The following is a 6,173-nucleotide window of genomic DNA, read 5'->3' as shown; positions in this document are numbered from 1 at the left end:
ATATTAGACAACTGTATAAGTGTTTACCTATCAGTTGAAACTTTTTTTTCTTAGGCCTGGTAGTTCTGACGGGGGTTTATAATGGTATTTTGACCATACGAAACATTTTGTCTTTCAGTGTGGAGATGTAATGCTCTTCATACTCAGATGTACATGCTTGAGGGTGTATCGAGATGGAACATCAACCGGGCTCATCAGGCTGTGGACATGAGTGGTACATCGCATACTAAAATCTTTGACGTACGTTTAATGTCCCACATGAACGTCCTCAGCAACAGAGTCCTCGGATGCGCTCTCCTGCCAGAATTCATGCCCCCATGGGAAACCCACTGGTAAGATTCAACATTTGTATATTCTCTTACGATAGTAATTCCAGGCATCGCTGTGAGATTGCATGCTGAAATTAATCGATGCATTGCGATGTGGACATGGACCAATTCTGCATCGATGCAGTAATAGACCATAATCTATTATAGCCTACATCAGTCACATACGCGCTTGTCAAGCAAGTATTAAAAAGTGCACCCACTATTGGTTAATCATTAGCAACACTACATTCATCACATGCCTGATATGTTCCTCTTATTACAAAATGTTTAATGACTCTTTATGGCAGATGAACGTATAGCTGTTGAGTACTTGCTGGCGCAGTCTGACAGAGGAGACCTGCTTTCTCCATTGGAGCACGGTGGAATCACTCCACCAGAGACACAGGTTGAAGTTCAGGAGGATGAGTGTCTGGATGTCACGACATGTGATGCAGCGGACATCAATTTAGATCAGTGGTCACCAACTTTTCAAGCTGAAGATCCCTGACCTCGGCCTTAATGAAAAGGCAAGATCTACCTATCGAAGAATAGATAGAAAAAGACAGTGCAGATTGTACTTCCAACTTGAGGCCTTTTATTTAGTATTTGAATTTTATATACATTAAATGTTCTTTTCTTTTTCTTTTTTTACTTAACCCGGATGCAACCATCATATAATCAGATCATATGAAGTGGCACTGAACTCAAGAAAAATGCCATTGTCAGCAGTAAAGTACTTATTCACTGAAGTTTCTGAAGGTACTACCCTTAACATTTTATAAATGAACTGTGGAAACAAAATTATCAACAATCTCAATTAAGCCAAGTGCAGTTATGTCCCATCTTATGCAACATCACTTTTCTCAATGCCACCAGAAGGCAAAACTGCTGCAGTAATGTTACTCACTCAAGTCAGTGTGATGGCTGTGACTGAATACTGTCTGTGAGTCCTCTGAAGTCTGGCTCATAGCTAGAGACAGCCAGTTTGAGGCAGTCTGTGAGGTGTCTGTCAGTAAGGCGGCTCCTGTATTTTGATTGGATTATTTTCATCTGTGAAAATGCCATTTCACAGAGGTAAGTTGATCCAAAGTAGGCACTCACTTTTAGTGCACATGCAGTGAGGAGCGGAAACTTCTCTCTGTTGACAAGTCCCCAAAAGTCACTGTCCCTTGATCTGGCTTTCAGCTCAATGTCATTTTGCAAATCAACCATCTCCATGTCAACTCCACTTGACAAAGAAAATACTTGCTGGAATTTGGCTGCAACCTGTTCTATATCAATGAGCATGAATGGGTTTGGGACAAATGTAACAATACATTCCATTTCGTTTAACTCACCAAAACACATATTGAACTCTGTTGCAACTTTGTCCAGGTGAGCACAGTATTTCTCTGGGTGAAAAACGTCCTTGTCTTTAATGCTCTGTGACATTTTTTCCAGGTTGGGAAAGTGTGTTAGCCTCCCGTTTTTAAGATGTGTGATCCAAACACCGAGCTTAGACTTAAAAGCATTCACTGTGCTGCAGAGGTGGGTAGTAACGAGTTACATTTACTTCGTTACATTTTTTGGGTAACTAATACTTTTAGAGTATATTTTAAAATGGGTACTTTTACTCAAGTATATTTTTTTAGAGAAAAAAACGGTACTTTTACTTCGTTACTGTGGGCGACTCTCCTCTCGTTACTTTATCTTAATGCAATACAAGTTAAAAATGCTTCAGTTTATTCCAAACGCGCCGTCTACTTTTCTTTGGGCAATGAACGATGCCCATTCGCGAATGATTCATTCTTTTGAGTCGATTCTGTTTGAAGGCTTTATCAAACCAGTTGGCAAACCAGTGAATCGGTTCGCGAATCAGTTTGAATGATTGGTTCAGTTCCCTGCCGCACGCGCTGAGTCTCTGAAGCGGTTCTCACTCAGATAACAGAGAGTTTAAGAACATCAAGAGCGTTGAAGACGTGGCTTTGGATCTACAGTCAGTTGAAAGCAAATCTGCAAAGGCTTGTTTGCTAGAGCTATATGAAGATCTTTTATTAGATGAACACCACGTGTGCTGTCTACTGTTCCACAGGTATAGGCCACGATACCACTATGACATTACCAGTTTGTTGTACATGTACCTTACATTAAATACAATGTATAATTTATACATTAAATAAGCTGTCACAGAGTATGAAATGAACACCCGCGGAACCCGCGTTAGCTCTGCGCAGCGGCGCGCGCCTGTTCTAGACAATTAATATTCATATTTTTACAATATTTACGCTTGCAAAAATAGGCTACATTTGTTTACATTTTGCAGAACAGAAGATCCGTCAATATGCATTTGTTTCGTTATGTTCAGAGCAGTCATGTGAGGAGTTTTCAGAGGTTTCAGTGTCAGAGGTTATAGGATAATTAATTTACTTTAAAATATAATTTAATTCAGTGATGCAAATCAGAATTTTCATCAGCTGTTACTCCAGCATAAATGTAATCTATATATCTAAATAAAATGATCCAATATGATAGTATGAGTAGTTTTTTTATCCGATACTTTTTTACTCTTAGGCCGTGTTCACACTTGGCGTCTTTTTCGAAGCTGCCGGCGTCTGTTTCACATTATAATCCTATGGAGTAAACCGTGTTTTCAAAAAAGTCCTGAGCGCTTTTTAAAACGCCACCGCCGGCGTCTTTTTCTGCAGCTCAGAGCGTTTTTTCGAGTTGAAAAAATTCAACTTTTCTGAAAAAAACGCCCTACGTCAAGCGCCTTTTTGACAGCTGACCAATGACAAGCGAGTAGCGAGATCTGTCGTTTCCATAACAACAAGAAGAAAAATGGAGAAGGTGCCGGTAGATAGACTGCTCGTACTAGTTTCGGAGCACAAGGAGCTGTATGATATGAGCACAAAACTCTATCATAATATTGGTTCCTTCCCCGTATAATGTCGTGCACCCACAAACGTCGTTGTGAATCGACACAGTTTTTTCGATTCACAGAATTTTCTTTCCCGTTAACTTCAAAAGCCAACGCAAGAGCCAACTTTTTACTCTTTCTTGACATTTCTGCAGTACACAGCGCTAGGCTACTGTTACAGCTGTTGCTATGACAACAAAAGACGCTCTCAGCTGCTATTTGTAACAGACGCTGCCAGCTTTGTTTTTCATTAAAACAACGCTCTTGTCAACTTTTTCTAGTCAAAAAAGACGCCAAGTGTGAACACGGCCATACACTGTAAAAAAAAAAGTTGACCTAACTCACAAAAATAAGGCAACCTATCACATTCAACTTTTTAAGTGAACTCAACTAGCAACCGACAACTTAAAAACTTTAGTTCATCTAATAAATCAAAGTCAGTTTACTGAGTGTTAAAAGATCTGTTAGAGCAACCAAAGATATTTTAGCATTTAGCAATGCTAATCTTTTTTAACAATTCTCTTTCTTAGCATATTTAGATATATGCTTATTTTCAAAGCTTCCTACATAATAGGGGTAACATTTATCTCTTTAAACTAAAAGTAAACATTTATGTTACTAGACAAGTGTAATTAACAAGTTGCAATGAGATGCACATATACAGTACCTCAGCATACGATTCTCAACCATGGTGAGGATCAACAATTTTTAAATCAGTAAAAATATGAACTCTAATCCACATGACAGCTAACTGACAGTGACAACAGCAGCAGGAGCATAACTTAAGCCAGTAAAATGTAAAACAATGATAATATTTTAGTAATAATTAACATAAAATGTTTTCAAGCTGCAATGCATGCTGGGAACTTGTGCAATGTTGTTCAATGTAAAATTGTTTGTTCAGATGACTCAATTTGAAAAGTTGGGAGAACATTTGGATATGTTGTGAATACTTACAACAAATACTTGAGTATCTAAGTAAGGTAAACAAAACAACTTTTGCTAGCGACATGCTTAGAGTATTTTTGTTCAGCTCACACAAAGAATTAAACGGACTTCTACTAAAAATTCTTTGTTCAGGCTACTTTTTTACATTGGTTAGTAGAACTTTTCAAAAGTTGGATTTTTTACAGTGTACTCAAGTAACTATTCAGACTATTACTTTTACTTGAGTAAATATTTCTAGAAGTACTTTTACTTTTACTTGAGTACTCTACCCACCTCTGCTGTGCTGATCATGTGTGGCAGGTGTCGGTCTTTTCCCTGGAGCTCGTTGTTGAGTGTATTCAGCTTTGCGGTCAAGTCTGTCAGAAACCCCAGGTCACACAGCCACGCATCATCTGACAGTTCCTTGTGCTCCTCGTTTCTTGCAGATAGAAATGTCTTTATCTCAGGCAGTAAGTCAACAAACCGCTGGAGCACTTTCCCGCGGCTCAACCACCGCACATCAGCATGAAGTAGCCTCCGTACGCGGCATCGAGCTCATCCAGTAACGCCTTGAATAAGCGACGCTGAAGTGCTTTTGCTCGTATCGAGTTTATCAGTTTGACCACCAATGACATTACGTGTGAAAAGTCTACGACTTTCCCTGCTAAGGCCTGCTGTTGAATGACACAATGATAATTCTTGAACTCGCGAAAATCAGACTGCGGTCAGGCCAGCCGCCAAGTGGAAAAGCTCGGTCAATCTAGCCGCCACGTTATTTCTACGGTCGCGCATAAACTGCTTATTACGGTAAACCAGTCAGAGAACTGATGTGATTGCAAGCGCTCTTCTGGCAAACGCGATTTTTTTCCCAACACACAGTCCGTGACTGTCTGATGATGTTGAATACCAAAATAAAAGCCCTCCAATACTCATATTACAAAATAAGAGCAAGAATATACGGTTTCTGCGTCTCTACATTCAAAAAGCTATAAAAAGAAAAGTTCTAGATTGCACAGACCAGTTCCACCTCAGACTGAGAGGACACCTTCCCGCAGTGTCAGATGAATCGTTTCAGGACTGGCTGATGTGGAATTACAAAATAAGAGCCTCCCAAATCTCATATACATGTTGTTTTGTGTCTACTTTCAAAAAGCTATAAAAAGAAAAGTTCTAGATTGCACAGACCAGTTCCACCTCAGACTGAGAGGACACCTTCCCGCAGTGTCAGATGAATCGTTTCAGGACTGGCTGATGTGGAATTACAAAATAAGAGCCTCCCAAATCTCATATACATGTTGTTTTGTGTCTACTTTCAAAAAGCTATAAAAAAAAAAGTTCTAGATTGCACAGACCACTTCCACCTCAGACTGAGAGTACACCTTCCCACAGTGTGAGATGCATCGTTTCAGGACTGGCTGATGTGGAATTACAAAATAAGCGCCCCTACAACTTTCAAATACGTGTTGTTTTGTGTCTACTTTCAAAAAGCTATAAAAAGAAAAGATCTAGATTGCACAGACCAGTTCCACCTCAGATTGAGAGGACACCTTCCCACAGTGTGAGATGCATCGTTTCAGGACTGGCTGATGTGGAATTACAAAATAAGAGCCTCCCAAATCTCATATACATGTTGTTTTGTGTCTACTTTCAAAAAGCTATAAAAAAAAAAGTTCTAGATTGCACAGACCAGTTCCACCTCAGACAGAGAGTACACCTTCCCACAGTGTGAGATGCATCGTTTCAGGACTGGCTGATGTGGAATTACAAAATAAGAGCCTCCCAAATCTCATATACATGTTGTTTTGTGTCTACTTTCAAAAAGCTATAAAAAGAAAAGTTCTAGATTGCACAGACCAGTTCCACCTCAGACTGAGAGGACACCTTCCCGCAGTGTCAGATGAATCGTTTCAGGACTGGCTGATGTGGAATTACAAAATAAGAGCCTCCCAAATCTCATATACATGTTGTTTTGTGTCTACTTTCAAAAAGCTATAAAAAGAAAAGTTCTAGATTGCACAGACCAGTTCCACCTCAGACTGAGA

General features: G+C 39.6%; 1 protein-coding gene across 2 annotated transcripts in view; it reads left to right on the top strand.

The window, feature by feature from the left end:
• Nucleotides 1-2,164: 2,164 nt before the first annotated feature.
• The window catches only part of LOC306880127 (uncharacterized protein), a 49,632-nt gene continuing 45,623 nt past the window's right edge, over nucleotides 2,165-6,173 (top strand). Inside the window, exon 1 of one of the 2 annotated variants that reach the window (XM_079433448.1) lies at nucleotides 2,165-2,379. The gene's annotated coding sequence lies outside the window, so the exon portion shown is untranslated. The remainder of the gene's footprint in view (nucleotides 2,380-6,173) is intronic. The other variant, XM_079433447.1, reaches the window with a different exon arrangement.

This window comes from Barbus barbus, assembly GCF_936440315.1.
Source record: "Barbus barbus genome assembly, chromosome: 14".
NCBI lineage: Eukaryota > Metazoa > Chordata > Actinopteri > Cypriniformes > Cyprinidae > Barbus > Barbus barbus.
This window is presented reverse-complemented; position numbering and strand designations above follow the sequence as displayed.